This window comes from Protopterus annectens, chromosome 3.part1 (assembly GCF_019279795.1).
Source record: "Protopterus annectens isolate FY-2018-M chromosome 3.part1, PAN1.0, whole genome shotgun sequence".
NCBI classification, from domain to species: domain Eukaryota; kingdom Metazoa; phylum Chordata; order Ceratodontiformes; family Protopteridae; genus Protopterus; species Protopterus annectens.
The window spans coordinates 1,013,936,410-1,013,955,439 of NC_056732.1; the positions used below are offsets into that span (position 1 = coordinate 1,013,936,410).

A 19,030-nucleotide genomic window follows, 5' to 3' on the forward strand; every position below is an offset into this window, starting at 1 on the left:
GAACAGTTTTTCGGTTCTGATTTTGCGTACATTATGCCGTCGGATCCTCCGACTGCCCAATCTACCAAAAAACGCAAAGATAAAGACCGACACTCGCGGTCCGCGGTTTCGGCCGAAACCACGGTAAAGCAAACATGAAGTGTCTCGGTTTCGCTGAAACCGAGAAAACTGATCAAAATACAGCTGAACCTATTCTTACAACTGAGGCCCCTGCTACAACTCTTGAATCGACCTCAGAAATTTTACCCACTACGGTGGTTGACTTATCAGACACCATCCCCTTGGATGTCTCTACCCCAGCACGTGGTGCTGCTAGGCCTCCAGCAGTCATGTCCATTAAGGCCTTCGCCAGGGCTAAAGCAGCCAAGACTACTAAAACAGTGCCTGTTAAACCCCCCACATCCAGGCCCTCTTCTAGTTCTCAAATGCTTTCTTTGGCAGAAGATTTAATTTCTTTAATTAGAGGATCTCAATCTCACCCAGACAGGGCCTCTCAGCCCCCAGAGAAGAGACCTAGGGCAGAGCCCCCTGAGCCAGTGTCTTCTGATGATTCTGCTGATGAATCAGACATAACTGACCAGCCAGAGGCTCCCTTCTCCAATTTTGAAGATTCTGATGCTGAAGAATCCATTCCAGCTGCTTCCCCACCAGAAGAATTCTCCTTTGGGGAAACCTTGCATGCCATGCGAGAACAGTTCCAATGGCAGCAACAGGATTTTTCAGACTCCAGAAAAGACTTAGAACTTTTCTGCACCTCCCACAGCACAGGCCCTTAGCTATACCTCCTGTTCTCTCTGTGGTGGATGATGCTTTCAATGATGTTTGCTCCGCTCCAGATTCTTTACCCCCAGCCCCTGCCAAACCAGACAGATTTTACAGGGTGCCAGATACTCATCACCACCTTTACAAGGCCCCACTTGCAGACCCAGAAACTATATCCCAGGGTCCCAAGGCTGTAGCGACCACAGCTAAAACCCTATTCCTTCTGAAAGGGAAGCAAGGTCATTAGACAGATGGGGTAAAAGGTCTACACTTCAGCTACTCTCTCAGCTAGAGCTTTAAACTGTCAGTTTCACATGATACAATACCAAGAGTTTATGCTTGATCAGTTAACTAAAAACTAACCACTGATGAATCTCTTGATAAGAAATATGTATTAGAGATGGTAAATAACATACAACAGGTTAGCAACCATTCCTTAAAATGTGGCTATGATGCACTGGAGGCTTCATTTAGATCAGCCATGACAGGCACAGTGATAAGAAGGCATGCATGGCTAAAGGAACAAGCTTTACCGGATCATGTTAAAGCTAAGTTGCTAGATGCTCCTATGGACAAGACAAGTTTGTTTGGTACACCTGCCCAGCAGGTTATGAAGAAAATGGAAGAAAAGGCAAAATCTGTTCAAACTGTTAAAGATTTCTTGCAGGTTCAACCCCAAGGTTTAGCAGGAACTGGCCTGCCAAAATTGGTCCTTTCCTGTCTCCACATAATTTCAAAGGGGCAGGAATAGGCGTTCCAGAGGCAGAAACCAATCCAGAGGAGGTGCCTACAGAGGACGACAGTGGCAAGGTAACAACAGAGGCACAGACACAGCCACTGCCACTACATCAGCACAACCACAGTGACTTAATCCTAAGTCCGCCTACCAGGGAACAAATAGCAGCTCCTCTAGGCGGAAAGTTAACCTTATTTTCAAAGAACTGGCACTACATAACAAAAGACAAGTGGATTTTACAAACCATAGATCAAGGTTACCGGTTTCACTTCCACACTTTACCAGTCAAAAGAGGAATGCCAAATCTACCTCCAAATCAAAAACAGAGGCTCTACGCCAGATAATGGAGTTAGCAAACATGAGAGCTGTGGAAAGAGTGCCAACAGCAGAACAAGGACAGGGTTCTATTCCAGACTATTCCTAGTTCCAAGAAAGGAAAAAGTTGGAGACCAATTCTCGACCTGTCCACCTTAAATACATACATCATTGTCCCAAAATTCAAAATGCTGACCCTACAGCAACTTCTTCCCATGCTGGGCAAGGAGTCTTGGCTGGTAACTCTAGATCTCAAGGAGGCATACCTGCACGTCCCCATTCGACCAATCTGCAGAAGATACCTCAGATTTCTTGCAGGATCAGAGCACTATCAATTCTCAGCATTGCCCTTTGGCTTATCTACTGCCCAGAGTATTCACAAAATGCCTGGCATCAGTAATCGCCCATTGCAGACTACAGGAATTCAAATTTACCCATACCTGGACGACTGCCTGCTACAAGGGGACAACAAAAGCAAGCTGACAACAGATTTACAAAGGGTCATTTACTTGCTACAAGGACTGGGATACACAGTCAATTTACAAAAGTCAAGGCTGATACCATCCCAAACAAGGACATTCTTGGGCGGAATTGGACACAGTACAACAAATGGCATTCCTGACTACAGAAAAACAAAAGAACTTCCTCTTTACTTCTTGGCACTAACAAAACTGAACAAGTTAACAGCAAGAAAAGTTCTGCAGGCCTTGGGCTTCATGGCATCATGCATAATCTTGGTCCCATTTGCCAGACTACATATGAGGAAACTACAGTGGTACCTAAAGAATTTATGGTCCCAGCACAGACACAGTCTAGAAACAGAAATTCCACTAATTCCATGCTTAAAACAGGAGTTCCTATGGTGGGCTCAGGCATGCCAGTCAAACCCAGGCCTACCCTTTCGCAGATGTCAACCAAGCCAGACCATCACAACAGGCGCTTCAGACCTAGGATGGGGGCCCACATGCTGGACAAATGCGTGCAAGGATTGTGGACACAGGATCAACTTCATCTGCACATCAATCTAAAAGAAATGCTGGCAGTAAAACTGGCAATCCAAAAGTTCAAACCATTTCTCAAAGAGGGCCAGTTGATGATAAGGACAGACAACACCACAGTCATGTGGTACATCAACAAACAGGGAGGCACTCATTCATACCCCTATGCAGAATGACCTTGGAGCTGTGGACCCTGGCACTCAGCTACAACATTCAGTTACAGGCAATATTTGTACCGAAAAGACAATACTCTAGCAGACATATTAAGCAGAACCACTTCGGATGCCCACGAATGGAAGCTGCACCCGGACATCTTCAAGACCATCTCAAAGAAATGGGGAATGCCACAGATAGACCTATTCGCATCACCTCTCAATCACCAGCTCAAAAAATTCTGCACAAGGACATTCCACCCACTAGCATGGAAGGTGGACTCACTCTCCTTCAACTGGAAAGGCCTAACAGCATATGCATTCCCACCTCTTCCTTTGATACACAAGGTACTACTAAAAATCAGGGAAGAATGTCCAAGGATAATCCTGATAGCTCCGAACTGGCCAAGACAACACTGGTACCCACTACTGAAGAGCATGACTCGGAACAATATGTGGCCAATACCCCTGATGCCTTTGATGTTAACTCAGAACAACTACAGCATCATACATCCAAACCTAAAAACGCTGCAACTGACTGCATGGAACATCACATAGCAGCAGCTAACCCAGAACTTTCCCAAAGAGTTAAAGACATTATTCTTGAAGCACGCAGACCTTCAACAAGAAGGAACTATGCTGGAAAATGGAAAAGGTTTGTCATTTGGAGTACGGAAAGAGGAAAAGATGTGTCAAACATAGATATGCCTAACATTCTGGAGTATCTCGGCGAACTTCTTCATTCAGGCCTCTCCTACTCCTCCATCAAGATACATGCATCAGCTATTTCAGCAGAATACAGCTTTGATCCACCTGTTTTTCGCACCCTTTGCTCAGGCAGTTCCTCAGAGGAATCAAGAATGTAAAACCTCCAAGGAAACCACCATTACCAGCTTGGGATTTAAACTTTGTGCTAGAAAAGCTGACACTATCACCCTTTGAACCAGCAGCAACAGCAGACCTACAACACCTGTCATGGAAAACTGCTTTCCTACTGGCAATTACTTCAGCAAGGAGGGTTTCAGAACTACAGGCCTTAATGGCAGTGCAACCCTTCCTAATCTTCCACCAAGATAGAGTGTCCATGAGGACTAATCCTACATTTATGCCCAAGGTGGTATCCAGAGTGTCTTTAAACCAGGCAATCCACCTACCTACCTTCTTTCCCAACCCACAAAACAGAGGGGAAAGAATACTGCATACCTTGGATGTACATAGGCAGCTACGCTACTACTTGGACAGAACAAAAAATAGCAGAAAGACTGACCAACTCTTTGTAGCCTATGCAACAGGAAGGGAAGGAAAAGCTATTTCCAAACAGACAATCTCCAAATGGATCGGAAATTGCATTCGATACTGTTACTCCTTCCATGGAAAACCAATTCCACAGAACATAAGACCTCATTCTACAAGGGCAACAGCCACTACCACAGCCTTCTTACGAGGAGTGGCAACCAAAGACATTATTGAGGCGGCTACTTGGACCTCCGTGCATACATTTGCCAAGCATTATAATTTGCCTCTATATTCCAGATCCCGAGCAGGGTTTGCCACTGCTGTACTGCAAGGGATCCTAAACACACCATAATCTACTTTTATCCTCCTCCCTAGTTGGCTATGGTATTCTACCCACTTGTTATGACTGCAGATGCATCCATGAAGGACATAGTACAGTTTTGTACCTACCATAAATGTAGATGTCCGAACTGGATAGCATCTGCAGTCAGGATTACCCTCCCTCCTTCCCTCTGTGGTACTCCTAGGGTGTTTACCCTCCTAATAGCTAGCTGTTGGGGGGGAGTCTTTTATGGTGTATTTGTTTGTATATATGTACATATATGCTTATTGTTGTGTTTACCTCTATCTATTTGGAAACATTGGCATCTATCCAAATTTTAGCCTGCAAGAGGGCTACTGGCATCTGGGGCAAGAAACACTGAGGAAAATGGCGTCGGCTGATGCTTTTATACCCGGAGGCCAACAGAGATGACGTCGGGTGGAGTGCGACATCAGCCGAAGCCGGACCCGGACTTTGGAATCCGGCCGACTGCAGGGCTGCCTGACGACAGGACAACCCACTTGTTATGACTGCAGATGCTATCCAGTTCGGACATCTACATTTATGGTAGGTACAAAACTGTACTTTCTGTCTGCTTTAGAGGATGTGTGTATTACTGTCTGCAGTTTCTCTGATAGTCAGCCAGCTGTTCCTGACAAAGCAGATAAAATGCATGAAGTTCCTCAGTCTTTTAAATTGTTATACATTGATGTTAAGTTGTCTATCACGCCTTCATTCTTGCTGGATGGGTTCGGAGCTGATTCTCTGCTCCGACTCGGCCTTTTTCTAAAGCTCGAGAGCTATTTACCGGCTCGAGGGTTTCCCTTATCCCACAATGCTAGGCGTCCGATACCCAGATCTCGTTTGCCGCTTCAGCTACGAGGTTGCATTTTTTACCGGTTCCAGGTCATATAATTCTTTTTATAACTTTTCATAGTCAGGGTTGTTGTTGCTATTTTAGATTTTCTTTTCTATTAGAGTTGTTAAATTGTAACCCCTTTAGACCCACTTATAATCCCCTTTTTTCTGTTGATTGCAGAGTTTTATTCCCTTCCTCCTTCCCCTCCCCATCCCCCTTTGGGGTAGTGGTTAGGCCTATTTCTTTATAGTATGGTTTTTATATATATGTATATATATATATATATATATATATATATATATATGTATATATATATATATATTTTATAGTTTTTTGGTAATTATAACTGTTATAGTTGTAGAGGTTGAATTGTCTGTTCTAGTGCGTGCGTCTGTGTTTAATGTTTAAGCACTAGTTTAACTTCCCTTGGTATCTCTTCTACCATGTGCAAAGATAACAAGGTTTCAAGAAGTGTGACTCGTGCTGTCAGAAGATGTCTCTGACAGGCGGTCACACTTCTTGTGTTTATTGTTTGGGCCCCCTACACTTGCAGGACTCTTGTTCGGTCTGTCATGCTTTCAGTCCGAGAGTCCTGCAGGAACGTAGGAATAAACGTATATTGAGAGGCTTGTTAAATCCTGAAGGATCCCAGACTAAGCCTTTGTCGGGGAAATACTTAAAGCCCGCCAAACCGTCGGCTCCCTGTTCGGAGCCGACGCCGAGCGGAGCTTCTACTTCCTTGTCAGTTCCGGCTGGAACCGGCACTTTGAGACCTCAGTCGGCCCCAACTTTGCCATCGGAGCCTTCTCTGAGCCAGAAGTGTTAGAGATCCCCCTCTTTAGAGTCCGTTCGCTCGGCTCCTAGGTCCCCATTACTACAATCGGAGCGGAGTCATAGGTCCCATTCCTCTCGGTCCTCCAGGTTATCTGACCATGACTTAGAGAGGGTGGTCAGTAGGCTCCTTAAGTTGCAGGCACTGGCCAAAATGTTGACTAGCCCTTCTCAGGAGACTGTGGCTATCCCTGTTTCTTCAACTATTCCTCCTCCGACTCTACTACCGTGTTCAGAGCCGGAGCTTGTTGGGGCTCGAATTATCGGAACGTCGGAGCCGATACCCCACCCCTCGGCTCCTTCGTCAGCTCCGATCTCTTCATTGGATCCATCCTTAGAGGGATTCAGGCACCGAGACTCCCTCGTCAGCTCCGAGGGAGCTCGTGGCATCGGACCCTTGTCCGACCCCATTCTCCCTCTCGGGGCCTCGGCGCAGATGAGCTCGGCCCCATCGGCCTTGGAGCCGTCCCTCTCGGTGCCGGGAAGAGTTCACGTCTTTTCAGAGCGGGGGGCCCTCTTCTCCGCCTGGTAGGGGCGCCTTTGAGATCATGAGTAGTGTGCTGACTCTTGGGTCGGCTCCGCGATCGACCCCTTCGGCTCCTCCCTCCATGGTGCCTGTGTCTGTCTCTGTCCACCCTCCTGACCCCAAGCATGGAGAACAAGCGCTCCAGGTAGCCCCATTGGGTGCATCTTCCTCTTCCGAGGCCTCCCCTGATCATTCGGAGGAACCCCCTCGGAAGAGAAAATGCAAGAGGAAGCATGTTGACTCCCACGAGTCACCTCTGACACTGACTTGGAGGATTCGGAAGGGTCCCCCTCTGAGGATGTCGTCTTTTCAGACATCCTTGAGGTCCTTAAGCAGACGGGGAACTCGACTGCCCTCAACCCTTCCGAGGACGAGTCGGTGTATCTGGACGCGTTTGGTTTTCGTCCTTCCACCTCCTGGGTGTCTCCTCCTTTCGACCCACTCATGGAAGTAGTGGCTCGGAAGGAGTGGACGGCCCCTGACACAGTGGAACCAACAACCCGCAGGCCCACAAAATTCATCACAGCCCCGTCCGACAAACAGTTTCTCTCTAAGGGTGTCCCTGTTGATGCCATGGTGGTTGCAGCAGCCACAAGAAGGAGTTGGCTGACCCTTCAGTGCCTGTCCATCCACCTAATAAAGTATCTAGGACGATGGATAGGTACAGCAAGCGGATTTTCTCTTCAGTGACCTTTTCTATAAGGTCGCTGAACTATCTGTGCCATTTCACCCGCCTTCAGAGAGATCTCCTTAAGGAACTGGGTGATACCCTTAAGGATCCATTTGCTGCGGGGTCTCAGGAAAAGATCAACTCCCAGCTGGCGACCCTTAATTCTATAGTCAACTCCTCCAAGCGGCTCATTTCTTATGCAGCCGATGGGGCGAGTAGGGCCGCAGGCACAGGCATGGCTTTGAGAGGACATACCTGGATGCGGTTATGCAATTTTGCTGACCCCTTTAAGGTGTCCTTCACCAATACCCACTTTGATGGTTCGGCTTTGTTCGGACCACAGGTGAAGGATACCCTTACCAGGTGTGAGCAGGAAGGCAAGACTCTCTCTGCCGTGGGAGTTCTACCCCTTCTAGACCATACCCTAAAGGTCAGAAGGGTGGAAAAATGTGGTTTCGCAAACCCCAAGGAGTCGTGCTTGACCCACGTGGAGAGTTTCCCTCCAGGGGCAGAGGAGGGAACAACAACAAACGCCGCCCGAGGGGCAGAGGGGGTCCGCAGAATCAAGGTAGCAGGGAAACTTTTTCCGACGAACCCTTTCAGCACCCCTGAGGGGCTGCCCGACTGTCCACTCTCGGAGGCAGTCGGGGGAAGATTATCACTGTACCCAGAAGCCTGGCGACTCCCCACACGACAAATGGGTACAGGCTATCGTATCCGAGGGTTACAAAATCCCCTTTGTCCACACCCCCATTCAAACAAACAGATCCCTTCCAGATGTTCCACCCGGTCTAAGGGAACAAGCAGTACTAGAAATCTCAAAACTGCTAAGAAAAAAAGCCATCCAGCCAGTCCCAGCAGACCAGCAAGGATCCGGGATTTACCCCAAGTTCTTTTTGGTACCAAAGAAGACAGGGGACTGGAGACCCATTTTGGATCTCAGCAGATTAAACAAATCTGTTCAAAGAACGAAGTTCCGGATGGTCACGCTTCAGTCCATTCTACCCTTTTTGGGTCCGGACATTTGCATGTGCTCCATAGACCTTCAGGATGTGTACTACCATATCAGAATGAACAGACGCTCCAGGAGGTTTCTCAGTTTCTGGCTGGGAGCCAGTCACTATCAATTCAGAGCCCTTCCCTTTGGTCTCACCACAGCCCCCAGGGTGTTCACCAAATGCATGGCAGTGGTTACGGCTCACCTGAGATGGAGAGGATTCCAGGTATTTCCATATCTAGACGACTGGCTCCTAACTGCTTCCACCAGGCATCAACTAATCCGAGCCAGGGATTATACCATCCAAACTTGCTCAGAGCTAGGTATCTCTCTAAACTTTGAAATGTCTGCATTGTCGCCTTGTCAATCTATAACCTTTATAGGCGCCATATTAAACACAAAAGAACCGTCAGCAAAACTTCCATTAGAAAGAGTGTTAGACATTCGCCGACATGTTCAAACGTTGCTACAATGCAAGAGAATTCAGGCCAGATTTGTATTGAAAACCTTGGGTCCCATTGCAGCAGCTATCACATTACTTCCCCTGGCTCGTTTTTACATGCGAATTCTTCAGTGGATGCTCTTTACCCAACGGTCCTTTCAACAGCTTCCGATGTCTCACAACATAATAATTACTCAGTCATGCAAAGACCACCTTTCTTGGTGGATGGTCTTCCCTCAAGTTTTTCAGGGCAGACCGTTTGAATTTCCTCCTCCGGTTGCCACGGTGACAATGGATGCCTCCCTGATCGGATGGGCGTTTTCAGGGCAGGACTGTCCAGGGCACTTGGCAACCCCTAGAGTACCATCTGCACATAAATGTCTTGGAGATGAGAGCGGTACTTTTAGCGTTGCAAGCTCTTCAGGACTCTCTACCTACCGGGACTATTGCAGTTCACACGGACAATATGTCGGTAGTGTGGTACATTAACAAGCAGGGCGGAACCGGGTCCTATCCCTTATATCGAGAAGCACTCAGACTTTGGCAGTGAGCGATCTCCTCTCAATGGTTTCTGATAACAACGCACATCCCCGGGAAGTCCAGCATCATAGCGGACAGGCTAAGCAGAGCAATCCTTATGCCTCACGAGTGGTCTCTCAATCAGTTAGTAGCGGACAAAATTTTCCGCAGATGGGGTCAACCTTACTGCGACTTTTTTGCAACCCCTCTCAACAGCAAGTGCAGCGACTTCTTCACTCTCTTCCCCCTCCCAGGCCATTCCCCCAGAGATGCTCTAGTTCACGATTGGCCCCGGGGTCTGTTCTATGCATTCCCTCCTTTTCCATTAATTCCAAAACTGATTCAGAAAGCGACCGCTTTGGGATCCAGGATGATCCTCATTGCTCCTTACTGGCCTCGACAAATTTGGTTCCCATTCCTGCATCGTCACCTGCTGGAGCAGCCCTGGAATCTGGACCCAGTGCCAGACCTCTTGATCCATTAGTCGGGCGGGCTGCACCAATCCCTTCACTCTCTCAACTTCACAGCTTGGTTGCTCCACTTACAACCTTAGCCAGGCTTCCACATGTTTCTTAGCTAGTGCGCGAAATCATACTTTCTTCGCACAAACCTTCTACTAGAAAGACATATGCTAGCAAGTGGAAACGTTTTTCTTTCTGGGCAGAGGCTAGGAAGATAAACCCCTTTACAGCCCCTGTCCATAATGTTTTAGATTTTTTGGCGGAACTTTTTTGTGCAGGTTCCTCAGCTGCCACCATTAGGGTCAGTTGGCTGCTATCGCAAATTTTCACGTTAGCCTATCGGAGTCCAGTATCATGTCCCACAAACTTTGTAAGGCTTTTCTTAAAGGGACTATGTTACTTAGACCCCCGGTTAAAGATTCCCCCCCCTCCGTGGGATTTGAACTTGATATTAACTTCATTGATTCTCCCTCCTTTTGAACCTGCAGCTTATTGTTCCTTAAAGTTACTCTCCTGGAAGACTCTCTTCTTAGTAGCCATCACCTCGGCCAGAAGAGTATCAGAACTTCAGGCCCTTTGTGTTCGCCCTCCATATCTTATTTTTCACAAAGATAGAGTTTCACTCAGGACTAATCCTTCCTTTTTGCCCAAAATACCCTCAGAGACCAATCTCAATCAGGCTATTGATCTTCCTGTCTTTTTTTCCTAATTATTCAAACAGAGCTGAACAAAAGTTACACTATTTGGACGTTCACAGGCAGTTACGTTTTTATTTAGATAGGACCAAACAGTCAAGAAAATCAGATCAACTCTTCCTGTCCTATGTTGAGGGGAAGCAGGGCCTGCCAGTTTCTAAGGTAATTTTGTCCAGGTGGCTGGCCTCTATTATTACCTTGATCTACCAACTGAGACATGAAGAACTTCCTTCAAAACCAAAAGCTCATTCCACCAGAGCATTGGCTACGTCGGTAGCTTTTCAGGCTAGACTTCCAATGGAATCTATTTGTGCTGCAGCAACATGGGCCACTCCTCATACCTTCATTTCGCATTATAAGTTGGATATGGCCTCCAGGAGTCTAGCTGATTTTGGTTCCACTGTGCTCAAAGAGTCTATTTCGATGAGCCACCCAGGGCTAAGGTGCTAGGGACGCTGTCCCATCCGGCAAGAATGAAGGTGAGGTAGACAACTTAACATTAAGAAGTTATGTACCTACCATAACGTTCCATGTTAGTTGTCTTCATCTCGCCTTCTTTCTTGCGTCCCACCCTCCATCCCCCTAGCCTGGTTAGGACCGAGAAGAATCCCTTTTGAGACCTTCTTCCTACGGTTGACCTTGTTTTTAGGGTACGTCCTCCTCTGTTTGTAGCACTGTAGGTAAACCTTTGGTGGGAACTAGTGTGTTTTTCCCTTGGTGTTAGCTTTCCAAATGAGATCTGGATATCTGACGTCTAGCATTGTGGGATAAGGGGAGGCCTCGAGCCTGTAATAGCTCTCGAGCTTTAGAAAAAGGCCGAGTCAGAGCCGAGGATCGGCTCTGAACCCATCCAGCAAGAAAGAAGGCGAGATGAAGACAACTAACATGGAACGTGTTATGGTAGGTACATAACTTCTTATTCCCAAACGTGACCCAACAGTTGTAGTTCTAGTTCATCCCACTGCTGCTAGTCACATAGTCATTTCCAGTTCTACTCTTTCTGATAAAGGTGGGAAAATTGTGGATCGGTATGGGGAAAAGGTGTATATTTCAACCATGATTCTTCAGAATTTGTTCTAATTATTTAAGTATGAGAAATGTTTCATCTGCAGTTTTTTCTTGAGAAAAATTGCGTTGAATAACCTAGTGTCTTCTATTGTAAAGGTCACTACTCATTGTTTAAAATGTTTGTGAGACTCCGTTGGTACTTCTTCCAGGGCTATGGCCACCGGTACTATTTTGAGGAGGTTTGCATGGTTGCATTTTCAGAACCAACAGGATGGTAATATAAATGAGATTTTAAATTTACCCTTAGAGATTGTGTTTGGCCCCTCTGCTGCAGAGGTGATCGAAAAGTGTGATGAAAGGGGCAAGCTGATCCAGGGAATCAAGATTTTTCATCCCTCCTTCACCAAATTTTCCATGGGATTTTTTATCACCACATCCAGTTTTGTTTTTTTTTTTTTTTTTTTGCAAAAAGCAGAATACACCATCTCAACAAAATAAAGGTAAACAGACATGCAAGACATGGTAAGGAGGTTCCAATGAGATCTTGAACCTCCTAAAACCAAGCACAGTCCAACAGATTTGAATGATTGTTCAAAAGAACTTGTAACCCCCTCCCACCTTGGTCCCTTTTAGAAAGTCTGAATCTCCAGATGTTCTTCATGTTTCACTGTTGCAGTCATTAGATTTGGATAATCCTGCTGGCAGGTTGCCCTCAGCAGGCCTGAATTCCAAAGTCTTGGGTCCTGCGTCGGCTGCTGTCGCCCCTTCCCTGATGTCAGGAGTATAAAAGAAGCAGCCGACGCCATTTTCTTTAGTCTTTCTTGCCGCACGGTGCCCGAAGCAGAAGCAGTTCGCATGTGCCGGTCGGCCGACTCCTGAGATTTTAGTGTTCGAGTTTCAGATCCGAAGTCTTCAGTAAAGCTAAGTACCCCATTGTGGGAAACTTTTTTCTTGCTCCAGACCGATGTCAGAAAAAGTTAATAATTGTATTTCTTGTGGGAAGCAAATACCTCATAAGGATTTTCGTTCTTACTGTATTCCTTGCCTAGGCCCTGATCACAATGTTTCTGGTTGTCAGTTTTGTGCTAGATTTAACCAACGCACTATTAAGCGTCTGTATGATTTTGCTTTAAACTATTTTGGACGCCGGTTTAATTATCCAGAAAAATCGTCGGATAGCCATCCGACTACCGGAGTTCACAAAAAACGCAAAGAAAAGGAAAGAGAGAGACAACCAAAGCCCAAAACAGACGATGAAGCTTCTCCTAAGCCAGTCGTCTGTTCGCTGGTCCTCAGTGAGGTGCTTTTGCAGCCCCTGACGCCCGCTACTTTAGAGTCACAATCCGCTACCGACTCCCACGTGGAGTCGGCCATGCTGTTGGAAACCCAAGGTATTGGAGCCTCGGATATTATCCCTTCAGATGAGTCTGGAGTCGCTGAGCAGGCACAGGCTTCTGAGGGTGTATTCAGACCTAAACATCTTTACTTCATACCAACTTCAGCTTCAAAGGCAAAGAGCACCTTCCAAAGCAAATAAACAAACTCGAGAGCCACGTGGTCAGGCCTCTATGCCCATAAAACAGATGCTCAAAATGGCCAAAGACTTGATTACCTTGATCTGGGGTTCCCATCCCCCTCCTGATAAGAGGCCTAGGCAAGAGACTGACTATGAATCTTCAGATCAGGTTTCCGTTTCTTCTAATTCCTCTTCTGATCAGGAATACCCCCCCCCCCCATGAGGATTCTGATGCTGAAGAATCTATACCTTCAGCTTCTCCTCCAGAGGACTGTTCTTTTGGGGAAACCTTACATACCATGAGAGAGCATTTCCACTGGGAGAGCCAAGATTTTTCAGAATCTGAAGAGAGGTTCAGGGATTTCCTTTTACTACCTCAACACAAGCCACTAGCCAATCCCACCTGTGTTGGACATTGTAGATGTGTTTTCGGAGTCTAGTCTTAGCCCTGACTCCTTACCCCCAGCTTCTGTTAAGCCTGACTGATATTACAGGGTTCCTGACTCTCATAAATTCCTTTTTAAAAACCCTGCTGCAGACCCAGAAACTATTTCTCAGGGTCCCAAAGGAGTTGAGACTTCCAATGCAAAAAAACCCTACCCCTTCTGATAGAGATTCTAGGGCACTGGATAGATGGGGAAAAAGGGTTTGCACATCTGCTACCTTGGCTATAAGGGCCTTAAACTGTCAATTTCATATGCTCAGATGTCAGCAACATGTCATGGCATTGCTTAAATGGAAAATGTTGTTAAACTCTGAATGTGCAGAAAACAAGGAAAAGCAGGATTTATTGCATGCAGCTGAACAAGTTGGAAAGCATACTTTGCAATGTGGTTTTGATTCTTTAGAGGACTCCTGCAGGGCCGCAGTTACAGGTTCTGTTATTAGGAGGCATGCTTGGTTAAAGGAACAAAATCTGCCTGATCATGTTAAAGTTAAATTATTAGATGTACCTTTACAGCATGATACTTTGCTTGGTGTTAAGGCAGAAGAGGTGTTAAAGAAAATGGAGGAAAAAGCCAAATCTATGCAAACGGTCAAAGATTTTTTACAAGTACAGCCACCTAGGTTTAGTAGACACTGGCCAACAAAGAAATGGTCCTTTCCTGTGTCTGACAGACCTCAAAGGGGCAGACCCAGACGCCCTAGAGATGGATCCCAGTCGCAAAGTTCATACTTCTCAAAGCAGTGGGGGGCTTCTACCTCCAAAGTTGGAGAAGACAAATCACAACCATACAGGAAACGGTCCCAATGACTTCCCCCTGCCTGCACCAAGCGCTTATGTACTGGCAGCACCCTTGGGGGAAAATTAGCACTTTTTTCTCAAAATTGGCACATTATAACCCAGGACAAGTGGGTCCTAAATATCATGTCACAAGGCTACAAGTTCCATTTCCATATCCTGTCAAAGGCAAACGGCTGGCCAGATCTTCCAAAAAAGCAATGGGCAGAGGCACAAAAACAAGTTTCATCCTTCATGGACATGGGAGCCATTCAGCAAGTACCAGAGCAAGAGCAGGGACAAGGATTTTACTCAAGACTGTTCTTGGTACCCAGAAAGGACAAGGCCTGGAGGCCAATACTGGACCTATCTATTTTGAACACATTCCTGGATATACCAAAATTCAAGATGTTGACTTTGCAGCAGCTTCTGCCCATGCTGGGCAAGAACGCTTGGCTTGCGACTTTAGACCTAAAAGAGGCATACCTGCATGTCCCAATCAGACAAATACGCAGAAGATACCTCAGATTCAAGGCTGGCTCTCAATGCATTACCAATTCTCTGCACTGCCCTTTGGCTTATCTACTGCGCCCAGGGTCTTTACAAAATGCCTGGCACCAGTAATTGCATTCTGCAGACAAAGAGGAATACAAATATATCCTTACTTGGACGACTGTCTAATTCAAGCAGAGAACAAGGACATTCTTCTACAGCATCTGGCGTTTGTGAAAAAACTTCTAACATGCCTAGGGTACACAGTCAACGAAAAGAAATCAAAACTAGTACCCTCTCAAGAGATAATATTCCTGGGTGCAAGCTTAAATACAACTGCCCAGATGGCTTATCTCACGCCAGGCAAACAAAGGCAACTGACTACCTATTTCAAAATGTTGGCAACAAAGGCCCAGTTATCTGCAAGAAAAATTCTGCAGGCTTTGGGCTTCATGGCATCCTGCATCCTACTAATTCCATATGCAAGACTGCATATGAGAAAACTTCAGTGGTACCTAAAAAGTGTTTGGACTCAACATTGCCACAGCCTGGAAACTATGATTACTCTCATTCCCTTCCAGCAACAGGAGTTTCGATGAGCAAAGGCTTGTCACCAAAACGAGGGGAAGCCATTTACATTACCGCCAGCCAGGCAGACACTAACAACGGATGCATCAGATTATGCCTGGGGGGCCCACATGGCAGGCAGATGCATTCAGGGCACATGGACCTCAAACCAAATGTATCTACATATCAATCAAAAAGAGATGCTAGCAGTTCAAAATGCCCCAACAGCCTTCAAGGACCTACTTCATCCAGGACAACTACTTATAAAGACAGACAACACCACAGGCATGTGGTATATACACAAGCAGGGGTGCACATATTCTTACCCCCTTTGCAGACTAGCCATGATTTTGTGGGACACAGCATTGACTTACCAAGTACATCTGCAGGCACAATTCCTGCCAGGAAGGAAAAATACTCTGGCAGATGACTTAAGCAGAAACCTCATGGATCCCCACGAGTGGCACCTGGATCCACAAGTCTTCAGCATGATAACAAGGAAATGGGGACGCCCAGACATAGATCTATTTGCCTCCACTCACAACTACCAACTAAAAGGATTCTGCACAAGGATTTATCACAGACCAGCATGGAAAGTGGACGCCCTATCTTTCAGCTGGAAAAACCTATTAGTATATGCATTTCCCCCTCTGCCTCTCCTTCGCAAGGTACTCCTAAAGGTCAGGCAGGAAAAGCCAAAGATTATTCTGATTGCCCCAGACTGGCCCTGCCAGTATTGGTATCCAATATTAAGGAACTTGTCTCAATGCCCAGCTTGGACCTTACCTCAAATACCTCATCTACTGTTCCAGCAAAACAGTCCGATCCTGCACAGCCAACTCAAAACTTTAAACCTGACAGCATGGCGAATAATGTAGTCATACAAAACACACCTCTCAGTAACGGTATGATGGATGTAATTTTGGAAGCCAGAAGGCCTAGTACTAGAAAATCTTATGCTGGAAAATGGAAGAGATTCTGTGCTTGGAACCAGGCACAAGGAACTGATACAGCTGTGCCAAATATTCCTCAGATTTTGCAATACTTAACTGAGATGCTGGACAAAGGCCTATCCTTTTCATCTATTAAAATTCATGCCTCTGCCATTTCGGCACATTACAATGTAGAGCCACCAATCTTTTCTCATCCCTTGTTAGAGCAGTACCTCAGAGAAGCCAAAAATTTAAGACCTCCAAGGAGATCACCAATGCCTGCATGGGACCTCAACTATGTCTTGGAAAAACTCACCCTGTCTTCTTTTGAGCCAGCTGCTACTGCTGATAGAAAGTTTTTATCTTGGAAAACAGCTCTGCTCCTAGCAATAACTTCTGCAAGACTAGATGTTCATTGTGCATTCAGCTGCAGTCATTACAGATGGGTTATCCTGCCGTCAGGCGGGTCCTCGGTCGACTGAATTCCAAAGTCTAGGTCTGGCGTCGGTTGTCGTCGCTTCTTCCCTGACGTCAGTGCGGCAGGGGTATAAAAGAGGCAGCCGACGACATTTTCTTCAGTCTTTCTTGCCGTGCGGTGCCCGAAGCAGAAGCAGTTCGCAAGTGCCGGTCTGCCAGCTCCTGAGATTTACGAAAGTATTTCAGCCGAAGTCTTCTTTAAAGCTAAGTACCCCATTGGGGAAACTTTTCTTGCCTCAGACCAAGTTAATAATTGCATTTCTTGTGGGAAGCAAATACTGCATAAGGATTTCCACTCTTTCTGTATACCTTGCTTAGGCCCAGGCCACGACGTCTCGGCCTGCCGTTTTTGTGCTAGATTCAACAAGCACACTATTAAGTGCCGGGCGGAGTTCGTCCTTCATTATTTTGGCAAAAAATTTAATTATATCATGTCGTCGGATACACCGACACCAGTTTTGAGCAAAAGACGCAAAGATAAGGACCGACATCCGAGGTCCGTACTGAGACCACGCTTAGGCCGACTACCGGTTCTCCGGTTCTCAGCGAGGCGCCTACACAGCCCCTGAGTACCGATGAAACTACATTACCGGTGACTTCAGTACCCGAGGTCGCAGGCTCCTCTGTCTCCATTCCTACTGCAGATACCGATGCCACTCTTGGCGGGGAAACTCAAAATTTAGTCAGGCCTGCCATTTCTGAAGGCGTCTTCAGGCCTTCCACCTTCTCTATTAAATCCTTCACTAAATCTAAAGCAGCCATGAAAACTAAAAAACAAGGTCCTCAGACCTCCTCTCAAGGCCCCATGCCTAAAAAGCAGATGCTTAAAATGGCTGAGGATTTGATTACTCTCATCAGGGGTTCTCAACCCCCCCTCTGACAAAAGACCCAGACTAGAGGAAGACCACCCTTCCTCAGACCAGGCTTCTATTACCTCAGAACACTCTGAGGACCAGGGTTACGCCTATTCCCTTTTCGAAGACTCTGATGCTGAGGAGTCTATTCCCTCGGTCTCCCCCCCTGAGGACTACTCTTTTGGGGAAACCCTGCATACATTGAGGGAACACTTTCACTGGGAAGGCCAAGATTACTCAGATTGCAAGAAAAGGCTCAGGGAATTTCTACTGCTCTCCCAGCATAGGCCCCTGGCTATCCCTCCTGTTTGAGATATTTTGGATGATGTGTACACAGAATCCAGCCTTAATCCATATTTGTTACCTCCGGCCCCTGTTAAACCAAACAGGTATTACCGGGTTCCTGATTCTCACCAGTTCCTTTATAAAAGCCATACTGCTGACCCAGAAACTATTTCACAGGGTCCCAATGGAATTAAGGCCTCTACTGCTAAAAACCCTTTACCTTCAGAGAGAGATTCCAGAGCATTAGAAAGGTGGGGGGAAAAAGGTGTATACCTCTGCCACTTTAACCATGAGGGCATTAAACTGTCAATTCCATATGTTAAAGTACCAACAGTTTTTGTTACCTCAGTTGAAAAGCAAAATGACACAAACAGAACAACCAGATTTGAAAGAGTTGCAGGATTTGTTGCATGGTGCAGAGCAAGTGGGTAAACATACCTTGCAGTGTGGTTTTGATGCTTTAGAGGCCTCCTATAGAGCTGCTGTTATGGGGTCTGTTATACGTAGACATGCTTGGCTCAAAGAGCAAACCTTACCAGATCATGTCAAAGCAAAATTATTAGATGCACCACTTCAAAAAGATATATTGTTTGGTGTTAAAGCTGAGGAGGTACTAAAGAAAATGGAGGAAAAAGAGAAATCAATGCAAACAGTGAAAGATTTCCTGCAGGTACAACCTCCATGCTTCAGCAGAAACTGGCCTTCAAAAAAGTGGTCCTTTCCAGCCACGGACAGACCTCAAAGGGGCAGATACAGACGCCCAAGGGGTAGAGGGCTACCTCAAGGATCTTACAGAGCAAGACAGTGGCAAGCACCAACCCCAAGAGAGGTGGAGAAGATAGATCACAGTCATTTAGAAAACAGACACAATGACTTCCCCCTATACCTGCCAAGCAAAGCTTTAATGGCAGCACCTTTGGGTGGAAAACTGGCATTATTTTCAAAAAATTGGCATATTGTTACAAAAGACAAATGGATTCTGGACATTATAGACAGAGGCTACAGGTTCCACTTTCACACCCTTCCAAAAATTAGAGGCATGCCAAACCTGCCACAAAATCAAAGGGCAGAGGCACAAAGACAAATTTCCGCTCTCATGGATATGAAAGCGATTCAAGAGGTACCTGCAAAAGAACAAGGTCAAGGTTTTTATTCC

General features: G+C 46.2%; 1 protein-coding gene across 1 annotated transcript in view; it reads left to right on the forward strand.

Moving 5' to 3' along the window:
• The window catches only part of COPS5 (COP9 signalosome subunit 5), a 1,046,649-nt gene that overhangs the window by 218,500 nt on the left and 809,119 nt on the right, over nt 1-19,030 (forward strand). The gene's annotated exons all lie outside the window — the stretch shown is intronic.